The sequence below is a fragment of the Tiliqua scincoides genome, chromosome 5 (genome assembly GCF_035046505.1).
Source record: "Tiliqua scincoides isolate rTilSci1 chromosome 5, rTilSci1.hap2, whole genome shotgun sequence".
Lineage (NCBI taxonomy): Eukaryota > Metazoa > Chordata > Lepidosauria > Squamata > Scincidae > Tiliqua > Tiliqua scincoides.
Genome location: NC_089825.1, coordinates 39,359,839 through 39,382,772, shown reverse-complemented (window position 1 = coordinate 39,382,772; position 22,934 = coordinate 39,359,839). Strand labels below are relative to the sequence as shown.

General features: G+C 41.9%; 1 protein-coding gene and 1 pseudogene across 1 annotated transcript in view; one reads left to right on the top strand and one right to left on the bottom strand.

The window, feature by feature from the left end:
- The window catches only part of CHN2 (chimerin 2), a 175,234-nt gene that overhangs the window by 108,000 nt on the left and 44,300 nt on the right, over window positions 1–22,934 (bottom strand). The gene's annotated exons all lie outside the window — the stretch shown is intronic.
- On the top strand, window positions 8,335–8,451 carry LOC136655154 (5S ribosomal RNA; annotated as a pseudogene).

The following is a 22,934-nucleotide window of genomic DNA, read 5'->3' as shown; positions in this document are numbered from 1 at the left end:
GGTAGGCAAAAAAACTGCCACCCAACAGTCAATCAGGGTGACAGCAAAAAATTCCTACCCAGCTCCAAAAAGATGCGCAGGACTGAGCCAGCTGGAGTGATCTCCCCAACCTACAATGTGCCCTGCCCCCATGGAACATTGGGCAGCCAATCCAGCCCAGATCTTCCTGCCTCCCAGTGTAGGGGAGGGGCTGGGTAAAGGATGCCAGGGCTTGACAAGCCCCAGTGTAATTCCCCAACCTCAACTGCAACAGTGGCCACTGATAATGTGTTCTACCAACTCATAGACCCCGATGCACTTTGTATAGCAGCACAATAATAAAGTCTGGGAAGACGATATCATTACTCTACATAAATATGCAGGTTAATTAAAATAATTTGATGTTTTTGGCTCTCCTACCCTACTCAGGGAAATGAAAATAAAGTACATTTCATGAACTCAAGTGTATTTTATATATATATATATATATATATATATATATATATATATATATATATATATATATATATATATATATATATATATATATATATATATCCACCAATATGTACAGTCTATTTTATTCAAAATGGTAATGATTAACTGTAGTGTGCTTTTAACTTGAAGTAATAAGCTCTGGCAATATATAGGTACATTTGTCATCCATAGTCCTCTAACCACTTATTCTCAAACCAATTGCTTCAACACTTGACTGCTAAATAATTTGCCTTGGTTTAGTCTTTCTACCTCTCTTAGATTCAATTTATAATGGGATCCTGTTTTTCTAATTCTGTAATGTACCACTACACCTGCAAGATGGATATATTTTAAATAAATGCAAAATTTACCATATTTCATTAATGATTACAAATGCTACTACACCCAGCAAGTTTGACTGATTCTGGTGTCGCAACCATTCATTCAAGTTCAATATGACTGCGTAAACAGAGAGTTACGTTTGTTGTTATGACTTTTTTCTATTCAAATAAGCTGTTCCACATCAACCTAATCCCCTTTGTTCTACCTACCCTTCAAAAGAAAGACTAGAGGCTTGAACTGACTTTTTCCCCCCTCTCAAAATGCCCAAGAGCATGGCACTGGATGCTTATTAAATTATCTTATTAACATCAGCCTTGATCACACTAATTAGATAATCCTTGGGACAATACGTGCATAATGACAAACACAATGCCACATTCCAGAGGTAAAATGATTGTTTTTCACTATAGCTTACTGCTTGGTCCACACTTGCACCTGCAATCGCATTTCAGGAAATGAGCCAAGTACGATATCGTTATGAGTACAAATAAGATAGGCTTTACAATCCAGTGAGCATTAAATGTTGGATGAAATGTTACAAGAATTTCACATCCATACCAAAGTCAACACGTGCAGGATGAAAAGGGATGGCTTGAAGGAAATGTCTACAAGAGTTTGATTTTAAGTTTTTTTTAATTATATGCAAATGTTATTGTATAGAAATTGAAATTTTTTCCAGGCAACTGGAAAACTATATTTATGAGAGTGGAGACTTACAATTAAAATGATTTTCTGTAACAAAGAGAAGCACAATATGGTGTTATGATGTGAATAGGGACAAGCAACACAACTTCCTTCTCTTGCCTCTGAAAAAGTTTGTGGTTCTCATTCATGGATATCTAGAAATAGATAAATCTGTGCTGTTGGTGGTGCAACTGTGACAAACATTCCTTGGATTTCAGTGGGGCAAGTCCCTCGAATTCAATGAAATTTGTCTCTCCATAAACATGCATTGGATTGAACAATGTGATTAGTCGCTCAAGCCTATCTAAAACCTCACCCACTGATTCAGCCACTCCACTGGAGTGAGTGCTGCATCACACATGGGGGGGGGGTAGTCCAGGTAAGGAAACGTAAGTTGTAGGTAAGGAAGAAGGTAAGTTGTAAGGTAAGGAAAAAGGCAAGTTGTTCCCTAGCCTGGGGTTACACCTCTGTTGCCATGATGGATATACTCAAACTTGCACCAGCAATTTTGCTGGTGCAAGTCCAAGTGGACCTGGAAAGGTGGAATGAGATCAAGAATAGAAATAAGATACTGTCCCCTTCCCTTCACAGCACCCCTTCCTCTCCCCATTATGCCCACCCTCCTCACCGACTTACCAGTGCTGGGGCTTCTCTACAGCCCACTGGCACATGGCCACTTGCAGCAGTGGCTGTACAGAAAGGCAGGTTGTGTTTTGCTATCACTGTAAAACATGCTGCACCTCTGTTACAGGAGTTCTGTCGGTGCAACAGGCCCATAGGATTGGGCTGTAAATGGTATAGGCATGCATGAACGGAGTGTAAGAGTAGTCTGCAAACACCAGGATAGCATCAGCCCTAATTAGTATGTGTTCAGGGTGGGAGGCTTAAGAAGGAAATTACCACAAATCCAAAAAGTACATTTCACAGATCACTATTTATTTAATCTCCGCTTCAAAATGCTTTCCATTAGTAAACACTAATATTTGCTTTGAGAGACAATATTTTCCTAACAATTAAGTTACTACTGAATTGTTTGCTTTACACTATGTACTAAACCACCTACCAATTACAGATGTTTACTACCTGAATCTTATCTGGGCTACCAACACAATACATGAATAGTGATGAGAGATTGTAATCTTTTGTTTGCATGAGGGTTTCTTATGCATGCATACAGTTTGGATTCTTATGCTGGCAGTGCATGAATTTCTATTAAGTTCAAAGATTCAAGTGCTTGTTTACAGTATGAATCCGTTACTCTTGGGCCCTAATCCTATCTCTTCCCCACCAGCGCCAATGCAACTGCACCAAAAAGGTGCAGTTTTTGTTGGGGGGGAGGGGAGCAAGCTGAAGGCAGGAAGGTAAGTAAAAATGTTTTTTACTTACCTCCATGTAAATCTGCAGGCTGCCTATAGGTTTCCTTGGACGTATGACATCCATTTTGGTGTCCAAGGGGTGAGGTGGTTTAGACGGAAATAAGATCCAACATGCCACTGGATCCACCCTCTTCCTCCCTTTCTCCACTCCTGCTTCCTCCCCTGTAATGACCTGGTTCTCCCCCTTCCTGCCCATGGCCCATCCCCATCACTCGTTTACCGGTACTGGAGGACCCAGGAAGGCTGCTGCTGCACAGCCAGTACAGCTCACCATTTCTAGAAGCAGCCTGGCAGCACTCCACAGAGAGTCACATTTTGTGACACCATAGGTTGAGCAGCCCTGCCAGATCACAAGTTCTGATCACAAGTATGATAGAGAATTGGGTTACCAGTTTATTTGATAGCCGATACTGAAGTATCTGTCAAAAAATTATTCAAAGAGTGTCTGAAGGGTAAATAACATCAGAACATTCTTTGGAAGAAGAAATGTATTTGGAAAATCAACCTATATTTTACTGGTGTAAAAAATTAAGAAAAAATGTCATTGTCAAAGCCAAGGAGGAATATGGGAAAGTAAAAACACAATTTTTACATTTCAGGCAGCCTATACAGGCACAGAAACCCTGGTATCTGTGGATCCAGAATCCATGAATTCAGATATTTGAGGGTCCATGGATTTGGGGTTCCCCTGTGCCCATTACAGAATTTAATAATAATAATACAGGTATTTCTATACCGCCTTTCTTGGTCCTCAGATTTCTCCTTAGACTTTATTCAAGGCGGTTTACATAGGCAGGCTAATTTAAATCCCTGTAGGGATTTTTACAATTTGAAAGAAGGTTTCTATCTTTCAAGAAACCACAACATTCAGATGTTTCTTTCTTGATCTGGTCGCACATTCTGGCCTCCTTCCTCCCACGCTCAGAGCAGATGGAATAGCTCAGCTCAGCTTGTCAGCTGCTTCAAGGTCGCACGGTGCCGATGGCCTCAAACTGGTGACCTTCGGGTGTTATCTTCAGGCAAATGGAGGCTCAACCCTCTAGACCAGACCTCCTGCACAAATTTGTTTTTTGTTTGTTTTAGTAGTGCTTGAAGCATGAGTGTTTCTTGCTGAAACAAAGAACATTCTTGCTTAACTGAAGAACGCAACATGCAGATAACTAGCCTGCATGCTAGAGGACAGTTCTTACTTCCTGTTAAGGCCTGCATGCTAGCCTGTATGCAAACATTAACAGGAAGCAGTCTTACCATTGCCTTGCACTGAAGGGATTCCATGCTCTTCTATAGAATCTGGTCCAGTCCAACAAAGACAAAAAGGACCAAAATCTTTGAAGGGCTGGAGTTTTTTCAGTCTTGAGTAGGGCTGAGGCATCTCTTTGAGGAGCAATACAAAACCATAGGTTGGAGATAGTTCCAGGAGGCAGTTCAGACAGCTAAAGCAGACAATGAGATGGACAAGGTCAAAGAACCGGAGAAAAGCATGCAAGAACTGCAGGGATAAAGCAAGGAACAGTTTGTGAACTGCATGCCATAAATGCTTCTTTGTAAAAAGTCTGCTAGCAGGAAGGGGAAGTTTATTCAGGGATAGGAAAGGGTTGTCACCAGTGACGATGGGCAAGGATGAAGCAAGGCAACAAGCCAATAAAATTACTTCAGCCTAAGGAAGCTTCTGGTTTCCAACAAGGATGCAACAACTGAAGCTGTGCCAGTTCAAGACCATCTACGGCCAAAGACCATGGCTATGCACTAGGGGATTTTTCATTTCTGTTTCTTTCTTTCTTTCTTGAAGTTCCCAGGAGCAGTACTCATGTTTTATGTGCTACAATACGGTCAACTTTGTATTAAACATTCAAAATTTGGTCCAAATAGTGTACCAAAATAGGGTCACAACAGTGGTAAGTCAATATGAAATACACAACTATGAATCCTTTTCCTATATTTATCAGGATCAATTAAAAAGACAATAATTTATTGGAGCTGTGTTTTCTGAGAAGCACTGCTTTAATTTACAAATGCATGCATACTGGCAAACAGAAAATATTAAGGAGTACTGCAAATCTGAGGTACAGTACGTCTTGGGTGAAATGACTTACCTGAAAAGGTCATTAACATTTAGACTGAGTCAAAATGGCTAGATGGCAGTTTGTGATCATTTTCTATGACTTGAGAGGGACATATTTGTCCAGCAGAAGTGCCCTCATATCCTGCATTCAAGATTTGAGGCCTTGCCCATCTCACTCACCCATGCATAGCTTGCAGCAGGGATGTGCGCCATCCACCGCGGCGAGACTTGAGTTGAGTTCTGAGTCCCTGTCCCCTTTGACTTGACTTGTTCACGAGTCCTGATTGGTGGCCTTCAGGACTCAGCCAGAGCCTTTTTGAAACTCTGTTTGACTAGAGTCTGAGTCTTTTCAATAAACGAGTGAGGCACAGCATTGCAGAAAAAACAGAGCTGCTGGCGGGGTGTGTGTGTGTGCATGCGTGTGTTTGAGGAATTAGGGCCTCAATGGTGCCACAGCAATCACTGTGCCACAGGGACCAAGGGACTGTAAAACTTGCCTGGGGGATAACACTGGCCTCCAGGAGGATCCAGAAGGCTTGCAGCGCCCTCTGAGGGCCTTCCTGCTGCTGACATTAGCACAGATCAGCGATCAGAAGCCAGTGCCCCACCCCTGCAATGACTTAGCAGGTTTCCAACTCCTCCATAGGAATTTGGGAACCACTGTCCTAAGCTATGCTGAATACAGCGCAGGCCATGTAGCCTGGCTGTGTCAGAGTAGGTTAGGATTGGGCTGACTGTACAGAAACAGAAAAACCAAATGTTGTGACACTTGAAAATTATGGTACTATCTTCCAAAAATTATAACAAGCTTTAGCAGTTGAAATTGACTAACTCCAAGCAGAAAATTTTGTGAAAATGTTTCCATATTTGATTGTCAAACACCTAATTAATGGCTGAGTTTTCACTACTTAGAGTAGCTATACATTAAGTCTATGTATGTTTTGCAAAGATTTTCTAAGGGCACAATCCTAACCAGGTCTACTCAGAAGTAAGTCCTATTTTGTTCAATGGGGCTTACTCTCAGGAAAGTGTGGTTAGGATTGCAGCCTAAATTATGTAAGCCATATTTGTAATAATGTATTTTGTTCCACCAATTATTTTAAAAACTTAGCCTTGCAAGAACTAGGAACAAATTAAATGATCTTTGATGTCTGTTAATTCTGACACCAGGGGTAGATATCAGGAATTTGCAGACCAGCTAATGGCCTCTGAAGTTACTACAAGATTACATTCCTGCTTAGTATGTGATTATGATTTCAAAACATCTCAAAATATTTCATGGAAAAGCAATTACATTTGGTAAATGAGATCAGAAACAAATCTCTTAATTAATGTAGACCAGAACATGGAGTGTGGCTTGGAAGAAACAAATATTCACTTGTACATATAGATAATGTACAAAATCATCCCAATCATGACAACACATTTTTGCTTTTTGCATATTCTGTTTTGAAAGCCATACTTACACAACTGGAATATATTTATTGGTCCATCTACCACACAGTTTCAAACTTATCATTTAGTTAGAAATGGGAGCAGTTTATATATAGGTAGGGCTTCAGTATCTGCAAAGGATCTGTTCTTGGACCCCCCACAGATAACAAAAACCACGAATACCGAAATCCACCATTTTTGCCCCTTTATAGCCTCTCAAGGTGACCAGAACTGTGCTCCGGTCGCCTTTGGAGGGTTTTCTGAAGCCCACAGAGGCCATGCATATCTGTCCGCAGCCTCTGCAGACTTCAGAATGGCTGAAAAGGCTGGAAAAAAAAAAACACACTACTTCTGGTTTCTGGAGGGAAACCGAAAGTGACATTTTTAATGCCTTATAAGGCATTGGGAGGCCTTGGGAAGCCCCGGTGCATGGGCGGATGTGCATGCTTTCTGCAGGCTTCCGAAAGCCCTCCAGAGCTGTGCTCCGATCACCTTCAGAGGGTTCAGGTGGGACCAAGCCTGGCTCAATGCAGGTCCGGAGGACCCACGTTGAACCAGATTTGGGGATACAAAATATGTGGATAAACAGACTCCACCCATATTGCAAAAGTCTATATACTCCAAATGACATGTGGAGTCACTGATACCAATTTCTGATTCTCCCTCTCTTTCCATACTTTCAAAAATTCAGAGTGCCACTCAAACACATAAAGCAAGTTACTTGGTACGAACAGTCTGACCAGACAAAATATACATGGTGAAATGTTTCAATTAGACTCTTCATTGCAGGGATGGCTTCTCTGACATACCCATAAGTTAACGACACCCATTTGTTTAGTTTGCCAAGAAAAATTAATACATTTCCTGGAAACCTATTAACCTTTAGCAAACTCCAAATCACTGCTTTTGCTCACTCAATTGTGTCTGACACATGTCATTTTATCATCTCAGTCACTGGGGGCACTTTCTCTTCTCCCACTAGCCAAGGATAATTGAAGTGATCAGATCTTATTCCTGTAACTGACTGGAAAAAAATAGTACATTACTTCTCAAAACCCTGACCTTGCTACATTACAAACCTTGCACTTGTCTTTCTCTGGATGAATGCACTAAAATTGTTGTATTTTTAAATCTCATGAAATATGCTGCATTTGATGAAAATTAACATGATTATAAGCTTGCTCCCAGGATGCCAAATCACAAAATCTTTAAAGACTAGTTTGCTATCAAAACAACACCCTACAACAATCTGATCCCTGGCAGCCATGGCAAAGGAATATGTGCTGAGTACTATGGGGGGATTGGGGAAGACTTCAATAGGCTGCCCAATCACCTATTGCTCTCCTTGGACCCAAACCAGACATTTTACTGGAGAAAGTCCAAGGAGAGCCAGGGGTGGGATAGGAGCTGGTATATGTGTTTGGGCTGCATCCATCCCCCTCCACACCACACACCCCGGTTCCTCCCCTACACGCCCCATTACTCTTCTCCCTGCTCACGTTCCACCCCTGCCACTAACTGACCAGCGTCTGTGGAGCATCCTGGAGACATTGCCATGAGTGATACGCCTCACATCATGTCATTAGGATCTGCCATTAGGACCTTGGGCTTGCGTAAAGGACCTTGGGTTGTTAGAATGAGAGTTCCAGAAGTTCAAAGCCCCAATATGATTGAAAACATAGGGCGCAATCCTAACCCACTTTCTAGCACCAGCATAAGGGCAATGCAGCTCCGAGGAAAGGGAACAAAAATTTCCTTACTTTGAGGAGGGCTCTGTGAGTTCCAGCCAACTGCAGGATGCAGCACACGTCTTATTGGCACAGCTATGCTAGTGCTGAAAAGTTGGTTAGGATTTGGGCCATAGTCACACAAGTATTGAAGGAAGGACAGCACTGCCTTGGCATCTGAGGGCATGTGGACACTCTGAAGCACATAGTTACCACAAACCTGTGTCTGTGTTAAACAGAGTTCAGGGCAATAGACAGCAACTGTTACCCTGCACATGCCTGATCTTGTCTGATCTTGGAAGCTAAGCAGGGTCAGGCCTGGTTAGTACTTGGATGGGAGACCGCCTGGGAATACCAGGTGCTGTAGGCTTATACCATAGTCTTTCGAGACTGAAGGTTGCCAACCACCACCAGGGCAATGGGACTCACAATTAGTCTGTGCGTCTTTCTTGCTATATCCAGCATGCTGGAAATCTATAACAGTGTGAACTGTAACTAAGGCTGCAATCCTAACCACACTTTCCTGAGAGTAAGCCCCACTGAACAAAATAGGACTTACTGCTGAGTAGACCTGGTTAGGATTGTGCCCTAACATTATTTGGAAGGTGGGGTATACATCTTTAAAACAAATAAATAAAATAACCTTGCACACTCATTTGTTCTCACATTTGAAGAAGCCATCATCGTGGCTCTTCATTCCTGAAACTATTATGTCAGCATACTTCAGTGCTTATCATAAGATCAAATGCAGAAAGTTTAGTTCTCAATTGAGATGCATTGGCTATGAAAGAAAGAATCACAGAAAAAAAAATTATGTGCTAAACATTGTGCTGCCTTGTTTATGAAATTTTGGCTATAAAATGTATCAGCAAGACCTTTGGCCTACATTGTGCATTTTACAGGCTCGTTGGCTGAGAGTATATCAATCAGTCTAAAAATTCACAAATTTGACCAATAGACACATTTCAAGTTGGTTGTAGCACTTACTTTTTCAGTAACTTGCTTTTTACTGAGTGGTGAAATATAATTAGTAACTAACCCTAAAGCCCAGCACATTTTCTTGGAGAGATACCATTATTTTACAGGATGTCCCTAAGGCATGTCCTAATTCCAGATTTTTGCTAACGATGTCCCTAGGAAGTGCTGTTCTTGCAGAATAATTGATATTATTCTAAATATTAAACAGCCTTCTCTTTCAGTTTAAAAACCCATGTCATCAAATGAAATACATGCTGAAAATATCTGCCAACCAGTTGAAAATTCTATAAATCAGGGCTTTTCAGACTGGGGTGTCGTGACACCCCAGCCTGTGGACCCTGGCCTGTTACCCCCTTAAGAGGTGGGGGCAACCAGGAAGCAGGGAGAAGGCAGCAGCACGAACCCCAGGATTGCGCCAATGAGGGGGGCTGCAGGGGCTTGGGTAAACGTACCAGAGCCTCCTGCAGCCTCCCGGGGGTACAGGGAGCCCTGCGCAGCTGTCCACAGGGATCCCCAAAGCTTCAAAAGTGAAAGTGGAGCAATCGCACTCCACTTCCAGTTCCTGGGGATTGTGCCACTGCCTTATCTCCGCCCCCGCTGCTTCTCGCCACCCCCGCAAGAACTCCCTGGGAGTCTGAAAACTGCAACTGTAGATGAAGAAATTATTAAGACTGGAAAAAGAAAGAAAATGTGACCATTTCCTCAACAAACAATAAGAGAATTTGCACAGGAAAGTTTCTGCATGGCATAGAATTCTCAAGAGCAGTTTTAATTATGCATTATTAACCGTATTTTAGAAGTATTTTCAGTGCAATCCTATGCATTGGATTCTTATACTCAGATGTGAGCCCTATTTAATTCATTGGGACTTACTCCCAAATAAGCGCATAGGATTGCAACCCAAATTACAGATACATGTACATTTCCTTCCCCAAGAAGGAAAGAAAGAAAGAAAAGAATTCTGAAGACCCCACCATAGGGGAGAGGGAAGCGGTGAGACTCTCCAAGGCCGTATTCCAGCCTGCAGCCCAGCCATTCCCTTCTGGGCCTGGGGCACAGGTAACCCTGAGTCCCAATCAGGTGAGCACAGCACTGAATGACTCCACCATGAGTACACAACAGGCAGTGAACTGAGCACTCAGGTACCCACACAGGTCCCAATCCCAGAAGAGGCACAGAGCCTCTACTTAGACTGATGGCTCAATTCATGTGATGTTGAGGTAGTGCTGGCTTCTGCTGCATTCCACAGGGAAATGTTGGCTGCTGGAAGTCTCCGTGGGGTAAGAGGACATTAGTCCCCTTGCCCTGGCGTAAACCCAAGCAGCCACCATGGAGCTAGCTGAACCTCCGCTAGCTCAATCGTTGGTGTAGATCTGTGTTGACCTGGGAAGGCAGATCAGGCCTGGGAAGTGGGACAAGATTTGATCGGCTCCACTGATCCTGCTCCAACCCCGGTCTGATCTGCCCTCCTCCCTGCCTGTCACCGCTCACCCCATTCCACCATCTGCATGGGCTTACCTGCTCTGGTAGGCCTCTGTTGATCTGCTGGTGCAGAGGGAAAGGCTCTGACCAGAGTGCACTTTATGACTGCTTCACAGCAACTGGTGTCAACAGAACATGTGTTCCAAAAGTGAAGCAGCCCATTAGGATTCAACCGTGAGAGATGATGTTTTTTTACAAGCAGAGAAGCAATATATTTCATTGGCAGAGTATTAAATACTATGAATATAGCAGGTCCTTTTGGGAATTTCCAGATTCCCAGCAAAATGTATTCCATGTTAACGGCTAATATGCAAATACCTTCTGTAACTGACAGAGAGAAATCACACTCAAAATTAATTCATGGTTTTCGAGTTGGTGAGGAAATGTAAGTCTTTTCCTGGACTAATTTTGGTTATATGTTTGAAATACATGGAATAACTATGGACACTGACCTTTCAAAACAGTTCAATGTACAGAGCATGTCACTGGAACATAAACATGACTGCACAATTGTAGTTCAGAATTATTTTCTCAAAGGTCATCAGGGATATGCATCAAAAGGTTATCAAGGACAACTTGTTTCAATAGAATTTCAAAGCCAGAAATGTAGAGACAGAAATTAGCTGCTGCTGCTGCCATTACTTGATCCAGACAACCTATGTGATGAGTTAAGAATGGGCAGTTAAGCCTATTTACTCCTACTAAAGTTCTGTTATTGGGTATACTGGAGTCATGAAAGATTTCCACCTCCCTTCTATTAATATAATTTTGTTCCCTTTTCCCTCTGGAATATTAGGTTGCAACCACTGCGGTTGACACTAAGTACCAAAGCTAATCTATGCTGACTTCAGCACATACAATCTGCAATTGCATAGCTAGCTTAGCCCTTTGCAGAACAGCTGAATGTCAGCGTAGATGGGTTGATAAAAACTGGTATCTACTATCATGTGCTCCAAAGGTTGCATGAATGGACCCCTAAAAAGATGCAGAAAAGCAAAAGAAGTGTTGACTGTAGCAGCCCAATCTTAACCTGCACTGCAGCAGGCAGGCTGGCAGGCCTGCCCCACATCCAGAGCAGAGTTGGGGCCAAAAGCACTGCAGCCTGGGGCAAGTGGAATTACTTCCCCTTACCCCATATCATGCTGCAGCAACCCCAATGGGGTTACTTGGATCTGCATCACCTAAAGAGGTGGTGCAGATCCGAATAGCCCAGGGCTGTCCCAGGCTGCCCAGGAATGGGGATAGGATCTGTCATAAGTGCTGGATCCTGGCCCCAACCCCTGCTTCCCCGCCACCCACCCACTGAACCACCTGCTGCCGGCCTTTCCCCTGCCCCGAAACACCTCCCTCCCCATATGCACCCCAGACCCCCATGCCAGCTTAGAAAGGCCGGCGTGAACTTACCAGGCCTGGGGCCTGTTTCAGTGCAGGGAGGCCAGCATGCGTCCTTGCATTGGCCTTCCCAACTCACAGGTCAGCGCAAATGTGCTTTATGGCACTTTTGCGACAGTACTGGGTCAGTGCAAAGGACTTGTGTCAGCCCAAGGGGCGCTCAGGATTGCATCCTAAGTCTGTTTTATTCACTGCATGTGTTGATTCAGCACACCTTGCAGTGAAATTAGCTCCACCTTGGCAATACTGCTGTTTTAGATACAGTTTCAAATATTGTCATCTATGTTTATTGGTGGCTTTCTGAATGAGTGCTGTCAATCGTATTCAAGAACAAGAAAATAAAAAACTGTATCCAATTCATAAAGGGGAGAATTTCTCTTACCATACTGATGTACACAGAGGTGGAAATGAATTATGAAGAGCATGATAATGCTGTTCTGCCTGGGAACTGAGTAAATTGAGATGAAAGTTTCTCAAGCATATGATAGATTTTTCTCATTTATGTAGATGATGTAGTGCTGTGGTATCTAGCAAAATCCATCATCAGCTTGGTGCAGAATCACAGTGCTTTTTGGTTACATTTTAGGCTATTTTAATCATTACTTATGAAACATCTGACTTGTCCTCTTAACAGAGAGAATCTGATGCTGACAAGCAGTCTTTGGGCTAATATGCATGGATAGATACAACTACTTAGATAACTCCCATTTAAAACAATTTCAGAGGATGTTCATGGAAAATGAACATCCTTGGGTCCCTTCAGGGAGAAAGGTGGGGTATAAATGAAGTAAATAAAATAAATAAATATTTTTGGAACCATTTCCATTCTATTCCTATTTGAAGAAGAATAGTCACTATTTTGCTGAGTAGTCTCATTATATGCATCACAAAACCTATATACAGGTACAACCTAATTATCCACAGATTTTTCACCCACAGCTTTATCTCAACTCAATGAGAAGGGTCCTTTAAACAAAAGGGGAAAAGTCATTTAACAATAGCCTAGTTAATGTGAGAGAGGGCAGCCGGTTGACAATCCATCAATCAGTCTCTCTTCAGGCACTTAAAAAAGCTTCACTCCAAGGCAAGTGACCCCTCCCTTCCCATTTAGCATGTGTAAGACAGATAATCACTTTGCATTCTTTCCCAGCACTGTATTCTGGGTGAATGGAGGTGTCACTGGCTTGGAATGAAGTCTTTCTAAGTGCCTGGAGAGCAACTGATTGACGAATTGTCTGCTTAATGACTCTGTCTTACATCACCAAGCAAAGGGATATTGTTTTTTAAATGGATTTGTTTTAATGCTAATTTTGCCATCTGGAAAGTTCTGAGTTCTGGAAATGGAAACCTCAGGAATAAGGAGACTCAACTGGTACTCTAGTTGAGGATTTACTTCATTGCACATCATTTACATGACATAGCTAATATGCTGTTGATTTTACCCATATGCAGCTTTTTCATTTACAGAATCAAACACAGGGTGATGAACTGACTTCTATAAGACTGCAAAAGACTTTTCCTACCCTTGATTATACATGCATAGCCATAAACAATGGGGTTCCAATTCTTTCTTGTTGTTGTTAAACATTGTATTGAAGTTTCAAAGAAAATACAAACTTAACCCTGCAGGGTGCTGGCAAGCCACAGGAGGTCCATTCCAAATATAGTTGCCAAATTGAATTTAGCTGCCCTGAAGTGCTCCTCCTATCATAAGCAATTCCCTACTTGTTCCCTAGTTCTAGTAGATGTTCAATAGTTTCACTGTTCAACAGAAGGAAAAAGGGTGAATTTTCACCATATCAATACAGAACTATTAGCGACAGGCATTCCCAAACCAAATCATAACTTTTGTTCCATAGGATGTGCCCATGAAACTGGAATATAACAGGATAATAAAATGATTAAAGAAAAAAAAAAGACAATTTCAAATGAATGAAATTCAATTTCAATTTCATCTATACAATGACATCATTCAAGTAGGAAACAAAGATTACATAACTCTAAAACAAGTGCACCAGAGGTGTTTGTCAATTACTCCTCTAGCATTGCTTGTTGCTTATACTAACCTCATGTGTTTATTAGGAGTCTAGTGAAGCCAATATACAACTTGTTGGACCAGTTACAGTTGCAAATATATAAACCAGATGAAAGACAAGATTGCTTCTGTGCAACAGCGTTCCAGTATTGTGTGTTCAGTACTGTTCAATACTGTTAAACCTAGAGAGATTTCACAGGCAATACATTTCACTGAGTTCAACAGCACCAGCTTCTACATTAATATGCTTAATCCTATTAATATTAATTAATATGCCCAATCCTATCCAACCTTCCATTGCTGATCCAGCAGCAATGCAGTCCCAAGGTAAGGGAACAAACATTTCCTTACCTTGAGGAGGCATCTGTGAATGCCCCTACATCACAGAATGAAGGACACACCCCATTGCCATGGCTTAAACAGTGCTGGGAAGTTGGCAAGAATTGGGCCCTATGACTTCAGACTTGTGTTGCATGTTCAGCATAAGGTTTCAGAGTGGTACCACGTCAAAACCCAGTTCAAGCATGACACTAAAACATGGCTTACTACTCCATAAATGAGTGTAAGGGGGCCATGGTCTTGCATGAGAGAAGAAGAGTGAACACTTCTATTTTCATTTTAAGAACAAAACACAGTTCTGTGTTATGTATCAATATGGGAGAACTTCAGTTTGTCAGCTAACTAGAGTTGGAACACCAGGAACCATGGTTTGATATCCTGGCCTTTTCTAATGGTAGTTACTTAACAAACCACAATTCTCCAAGTTTATATGCAACGTGGAACTGTGGTTTGTTTTAAAGTGAAGGAGCATCCACTTTCGTCGTCTAGTATAGAAGGGAAAGGGACATACTTAACCCTTTTCACCCTTAGACTCAATCAAATACCACTAAGTCAGCAGTTCTCAAACTCCCAGGGAGTTTGAGCCTTGCTGTAAGTCCTTGCAGGAGAAGGGGGGAGGCAGCGACATGATCGCCAGGATCATGTTGATTTGGAGAGGCGCAGGGGCTTATCTGGACTTACCACAGCCTGCTGCAACCTCCTGGGGGTGCAAGGAGCTCCGCGCCAGCCTCTGCTGGCTACCACTGAGATTCAGCCTGTTCCAGATCCCCTCCAGCCCGTTTCTGCCCCACAACCTATCCTGGAACACTCCAGAACTTCCCCCTTCCTGCTCCACTGCCAAATCTCTGACACTGGTGCAGCTTTCAGGAACCACTGGTGCATGCACCACACTGCTGAATAGTCACACCAGCGGCCCAGAAACATGCAATGACATCCCAATTTTTGTGCAAACACAAAGTGCCTTGTGCTGCTGGAGTGCAAATTTTGACAGTACAAGGCCCAAATAGGATTGGACCATAAGTCAATCACCCACACCCTTAAAATTCAGGATTTGGATGCTACTTCTTGCTGGACTGCCAGCACCATCCTTTCAGGCCACACTGCAAACTAAATTTGGCCCTTTTCAAAGTATATCTATCCATAGAACAGAAAGAGATTCCTCATGATTCTAGGTTTATGGACATTGTGTGTTAAGAGACATTACAGATGAGACATTCCTTACAACTTCCAACAAAGCAATGCGACACAATAGGAACCCTTAACTAAAAAAAAATATACTGCTGTAATATTAATTTCATCCTGGAAGACAGTTCTGAAAGGTGCAGCTCCTGAACAAAGAGCATTTAAATAATAATAATAATAATAATCAAATTGATTAGGCAGTCCTAGCCAAACACTGCTTTATAGAAACCTGATTGACACATAGACGGAAAAAGAAGCATGCCTTGTGTGTGTAGGTTGTTACAATGTGCAAAGCAGAACAGCACAAACTGGAAACAAACTATCTCAAGCAGGTGCAGAGTCAAAAAAAGGGAGGTTACAAAATGGTGTGACTCAAGCAGTTTCAGAACCACAGGGGCAGGCCCAAACCTGAATAAGCAGGTAAACTGTGGAGCTATCAAGCTTTACAGTGGCTCTTGCAACCATTGTGTTGCAGCTGAGACTTGGGAAACACTCCACTAACTTCAGCTGATGCTTCCTTAATAAAAGAAAATCTTCTTGTATGAGGTACATTAACAAAGAAAAAAAGCGTCACAATATAAAACATCTAATTACTAGTCTGCAGCATGCGCTACATAAATTATTTCACAAGCCACTTGGGCTCACTCTGTACTCCTGATCTCACAATTGGTACAGTCATGCAATGCTTCTTGAAGGCTGCCATTAAAAAGCAAGATAATAGACTCAAACATAAGTACTGGTTGCAGCGGAAACTCACTGGGAGTTTGAAGTCAGTCGTTTCTAAGCCAGGTTCTCATCACTTCATGATAATTAAGGAAGGAAATAAAAAGTTCAAGACACGTATCTTGCATGTCTCGCGAAAGAAGGGCAAGATTCATTGATGGGAGGGTATCATGGCCCTATTCAGCCCAGCATAGCATCATTTCTAGCATACAGGTCCAGCCTATTTATACATGGATTTTTTTATACATGGTTTTGACTCAACACAAATGGCCCCTGCAAATGAGAAGGAAAGTGCTGATCCCTGGAGAAGGAGAAAAATGCATCCCTTTAAAATCAGTTTAAAAAACTGAACAGTCCTTTAACAACAGCCTCCTTAATGAGAGAGAGAGAGGGCAGCTGGCTAACATTCCATCAATCCTTCTGTCTCCAGCTGACCCCTATCTTCCCCCTGAGTAGTGAAAGAAAGGTGATCATTTTGCATTGGTGAAGGGAGGGGTCACTGAGTGAAGCACCTTTCTAAGTGCTTGGAGGAGGACTGATTGATGGATTGTCTTCTCTTATCTTACATCAACAACAACAACAACAACAACAACAGTATTTATATACTGCTTTTCAACAAAAAGTTCACAAAGCGGCTTACAGAGAAAATCAAATATCTAATGGCTCCCTGTCCCAAAAGGGCTCACAATCTAAAAAGATGCAACACCAGCAGACAGCCACTAGAAAAGACATTGCTGGGGTGAGGTGGGCCAGTTACTCTCCCCCCTGCTAAATAAAAGAGGAGCACCCACTTGAAAAAGTGCCTCTTAACCAGTTAGCAGGGGTTAAGGTCACAAAGATCACAAAGGTCACAAAGAAGGGGTTAAGATCACAAAGGTCAGCAAGGCTGTTTCTAAATCACTGGAGCAAAGAAACTTTGTTTTTTAAATGGATTTGCTATAGTTTTTTGCTGAACCCATTCGAATAATTAGTCTCAACCTGTACTTAGTTTGTAGAATGCATTGCCTCAAGATGTGTCGGTGGCCACTAGCTTAGATGGCTTTAAAGGGGGATTGTCTGCTGTAAAGCTCTCACCAGTTAGGATGACCCCTTATTTCTAGTATTGTGAGTGTACTTCTCTCTATGTACTCTCTCCATACCATGCATAATTGTAAAAGTCTCAAGTATATTTGTGGTTTTTTTTCCTCCCAGCCTCAAAACCGTCATAAGGAAGATGGCCATTCACAGGGAGTTTGGAGAGGTCAATTTGGAGTAGTACACAATCTGCTTTGGTTTTTACTACCCTGAATAGTTTGGTGTCAAACTCGATCACTCTGCTTCTTACCCCTAACTCCAGATCATTTACAAACAAGTTAAAACATAACAGTCCCAAGAGGGAAGTGGAATGCTTTTACTGTACCACAGGAGTCCAGACTTTTGGCCCATGAATGGTGTTAGAGCGCTTTTGCAGGACACAGGTCAAGCAGGACTCCGAAGCAGGAAACATAACTTCCCTCAGTGCCCAGTGCAAGAGATTCCTGTTACTAATCAGAGTCTTTGAGAGAAACCATAAACAGCTACATGAGTCAGGAAATTTATGAGGGAAGAAAACGAGGCCCAAACATTGACTCCTCAGAGGGCAACGGGGACCTGTGCAAATAGTACAAACACTTTGAAAGCGTGTTTAATCATTACCTCTTTGTTTAAAAGAACAGGAAGAAAACTTAATCTTGTAGTGTAAGGGAACTTCAAGTGATGTGGGAGTGAACTCTTCCATTTCCTGCCAATCCTTAGCCCAGAACTGCTAATGTAAGAGAAGAACAAAAGCAACACCCAGTTCAGTGTGTCCAACTGTTTAGAATTTCAAGGGAGGCATCTGATAAAAATCAAACTATTGAATTCAGTTTTACTGCGACAGAAAACGAAGCAAGATGACCTTAGTGCTATTAAATTTCAGTGCTAGAGCATGGAATTCAGGTTTTAATACTTAAAAATTACATCTTATATATTTCAAATTATTTTTAGTAGTGCAAGCTTAGGCATGTCTGCTCAGAAATAAGCTTCACTGAGTTCAATGGAACTTACTCCCAGGTGAGTGTGTATAGGACTGCAGTCTTACAGTATTGATTTGCAACTTCCCTCTTTTCTGGGAGTCAAAATCTGCATGTATCTAATTCAATAACTTTAAATGTGTTCAGTAACCAATATGGAGATGTGTTCCACTGAGCTTTAGATATAGCCATGTAAAAATCTACATTAAAAAATTACTAGTCTGGTAAGAAATGTACTGCAGGCTGAGAGGTGGCATATTTAGTTTAAGGTATTTCACTTTTCTAAGCAAACAACAAAGATATAGAGGTTAAGGGGCAGGGGAGAATGCAGGACTTGCTAAAGTTTATAACTATGCCCTTCACTACAGGGCAAGTTTTTAAGTTATTATATCCATCTTGGAAACACTATACAGTCTGTCAAGAGCTGTCAGAAGCTTGTGAATAACACTTTTCAAATATGCCAGTTGTGGACCTACCATTAGGTCCAATGAGGCAAATGCCCCAGACACGAGCCTCTTTAGAACCCTGCGGAAGCCTCTCTGAGCATCAGAGAACCTCAGAGAGGCTTCCCCAACGTGGGTTCAGGTCTTATGAGGCTCCATGAGCCTCAGGTCAGTGGGGGGGGGGGGGCGGATTTTCAAGTGGGGGGTGGTGACAGCCCACGGGGGGGGGGTGCAGGCCTTTGCCCCAGACGCAGGGCTGGGGAGGTCTGCCACTGAAATATGCTATGAGGTTACAATCAGTTCCATCCCCAGTTTTTAGAAGTACACTTTTGTCAATTTCAGGGTGCAGAATGCAAACATAGAAGGGGCAAATGTGCAGTTGGCACAAAGAGCCAGCAAACACCAACAAACTTAACTCTAGTCTGAAAAGATCTGTATCCATTTCTAATGTTAGATCAGACTTGGTCCCTGTGTTTTTGAGAATGGAGCACAATGAAGTCAAAAGTACAGTCTGTCTACAAAACAGATCTCCTAGTTGCTCAAATGACTGAGCAAGTCTGACCTGGAAGTATCACCTGACCCAGTCTGGCATATATGTGCAACATTGGTATAACATTTGACTGGTGTAGCGAGCCTCCCTACAGTTCTCTTATTTGGCCAAAGCCGGATAGTGTTGCACAAAATAAATCCCTGCCTGCCATGTCATGCAAGGCCTGGGTCCTGACATGTTTTCTTTTCAATGGGTGCATAACGTAAGTCTGTGGTGTTTACTCACAAAAATATATCTCATGTGGCATTTGGTGACCAATGTTCACGAAAGACAATGAGAATCTTACATTTCATATGAAAGAAAAGTCCAGTGTTAGCAGAGATGAAAAGTATAAATATATTCTGATGTAAATATCAGGGCCCAGATCTTTCAAAGTAAATTTCAGCCCAGTTTCCACTCTCAGGTGCAAGAGACAGCAAGACTTTTTGCCTTTTTCACACTCCCTGATTCAGGGAATTTCATGCCTATATCGGTCTGCCCACTATAGGCCCTCCCACTGGTACTTTCACATACAAATAGGATGGCTTCACAAGGACTTTATGAATGCTCTGCAACTTTAACTGCAAGTTGCCTTCAAAACCTTTTTCTGTCTCCATGTCATGTTATCCGTTTCTACTAGGTTTCTTATATAGTTTCGTATCTTTCAGTTTCAAGTTCTGTTCCCATATGTTTTAGGATACGTTGCCCTTACTAGCAACTGGCAAAAACCTTTGCCCCATTTGATCACAATTCCTAAAGAAAATACTATTTAAAAAAAAAATAACCTAAAGGGACTCACTTTTGAATGCTGCTGAAAATGTTTATAACACTTGCTCTTTTTCAGGTTAGTCCTAATCATAAATCAGTCCATTCTGAATCACTAGCTTCAAATATGTACTTTTCCCCCTCCCTTTTCATTCTTCCCAACAGTGGCATCGCTAGGGTTTGCATCACCTGGTACGGGAGGCCAACACGTCACCCCTATGATAGTCCTCCTTCCATGCAGTGGGCAGGGCAACGCCCTGGCCAGTGGGTGCGGTGATGTACCATTGTCCCACTCCTGCTCTTATTTTGACTATGACTTCTTCTAGAATAGAGGTATTTCAGTGTGGTTTGTTTCATTACATTCTACATGAAATTACACACCGATTGATATATAACATGATAGTATTATTTGAAAACACCACATTTTAAAAATTTGGCCAGTCGTGGTGGCACTCCCCCATGCATGTCACCCAATGCAGCCTATACTCCCAGACCTCCATAGTGACACCATTGCTTTCCACCCTCCTTCCACCTTTTTGTTTTTTGTTATTTCACCTTCACTGGAACTTTTGATGATGCCAGTTTGATACTAAGTTATAAGAACAGAATTATTCTTCAAAGTCATACAATGTTCTAAAGTTTTGCGCAATATTCCTTCATGGGAATTGTGCCACCTGTGTTAAACCTGTGATTCCTTTGGCCTGCTCCAGTGCATCAGTACGTGGCCAGCATACCTGGCATGCAGCTTGTGGGAAGTACAAGCACTAAGGGCCCAATCCTATCTAACTTTTCAGCTCTGATGTAGCCACAATGCAGTCCCACAGCATACCCCATTGGCATGGCTGCACCAGTGCTCAAAAGTTGGATGGGATTGTGTCATAAATCATTACATTAGAAGTTCCAGTTCTCACAGTTCTTCTTTTCCTGATTTTTTTCCTTTTCTCTCACCTCACTACTCTCTTTCCTCTGTTACTCGCTCTCTCATTCTTTCTTTCCTTCTAATTCAGCACAAATCTCAGTACTGTACTGCTGGAGAGGAGGAGTTGATGCGTGATGACAGGGAGGAATTGGAGCTGCTCCCTTGCCAGCTGTACTTGAAGATCTGAGACTGCAAAGCATGTATGTACAGCCAGCCAGAAGGAGCCATTAATGCCAGCCTTTAAATCAATCCCAAAGTTTTTAAAAACTGCCGTTAGTCTTCATAGAATGCAGAGTTGTTAGATTCCCCCCCCCCCCAAATAATAAGATATTTAAAATGATGTTCACATCAATTCCAATTACTACATTTATCGGCACAGAAATGGGATTTGTACAAAGTGCTTCTCTATTCTCACCATTTCTCCAATTTAATTAAATTCAAGCCGATTTGCATTTCTCAAATTTGCATGAACTTTGTACTTCAAAGGGCTGATTTGCTGATTAGCACTGCCTAGTTCCCATTAGTTGTATAAACAACTAAGAACAGAAATCAGAGCAATCTGCCTTGACTTAATTTTTAGTCTCTGTGTAGCGAGTTTCTCTTATTCTCTTCCCCTTGGGGTTTTTTTTCCTTTGGTTTGTGCAATTAATCCCTGATGATTTGCCAATCTAGTTTGTTCTCTGTGGAAGAAAGGGGCAGGCGTTTTCTTCCCATCAGAGTCACTGCTTATTCATTTGCTTTGAAATTTCCTGCATTATATGAATGTTGGGGAAAGGAACTTGGAATAAGTGGATTGAAATAAATGTAATAAATATAAAAATCAGTGAGTTGTAATTACTCTGATCAAAATAATTTTCCTCCCACATAATTAAATATAAGAGAGACTTCATTGGTCTTTAGCTCAAATTCATCTTACCCATCTACAGCACAACTCAATGTAATCCAAACCAATTATAACTTCTTTCAGCATAAAGAACAAAGAAATTGGCTAAGAAGGTCATGCAATTTCTGGTTTCACTCTGGGGGAGGAGGCAGCACAGGGGAGTTTGGATGAAAGCAGCCTGGGTCGATTTCTCCATTAATTTCTTCTTTCAAATCATTGCTCCAGCCTCTGTTTTGAAAGAATCTCATAATGTAGACAAGTGTTCATTTAAACTAAATAGTACTGTAGGAGGGATGTGAACGTTTCCTGGGCAGAGGATAAAAATCCATTACTTCCAAGTCACTACGTAATGTCAGCGGGCAGTTGATAAAGCTGGCCTGTGCAATTGCCCTCACTTGAGCTTAATTAAAGAAGCTAGAGGAACTCCACCTAGATAGCTTCCCGCTATCCAGCCAGAACTGAGAAGCACAACATTAGAAAGGTTGCCATGCAACATTTTCAGCTATGCTTTTGAAATGACTCCCATGCAGGAATACATGTTGAAATATTACATTATGGGTTTCTCAGAAAAGGCACACTGGAGATGGGAGACAAATTATACAAAGTAACTGTACAAAATTACTCAGAATACCAAATCTGAATTTCCTTGGCAAATAGCTTTGATTTTGGGGGCAAAATGAGCAGAATTCTTTCAATTAGTACAGACCATTATGATCCAATTGCCAAATTTGGGATCCCTGTTGGCATTACGTCAGGCATGCTTGTGAGTTAAACCAGTAAAAGAATTATGTTATTTACTTCAGTACCATGCTCTCCAGGGCACCAGGCTTCAAGTGACTTAACAGCCAAGAAGCAAAAAGAATAACAAGCACTTTCAATTGAGCACTTTCATTGCTCAAGCACTGGAATACATTCTGTTAATCCTACTCACAGGTTTGATCATGAAAAACAGTCCTGAGTTCAGGCATCTATCAACAGTAGAAAAGAAATGGTCTGCCTTCTAAATTTTATGCAATGAATCATAATTCTTTTACATGCTGGTTGGCTTCTGGGATTTGGTGACTTTGAAGATGTTATTGTTGCTACTGTTTTTGTTACATAATGAATTTTTATGTCAGTCATTGCCTTGTGTTTGTTTGCTAGTGCCCCTCCA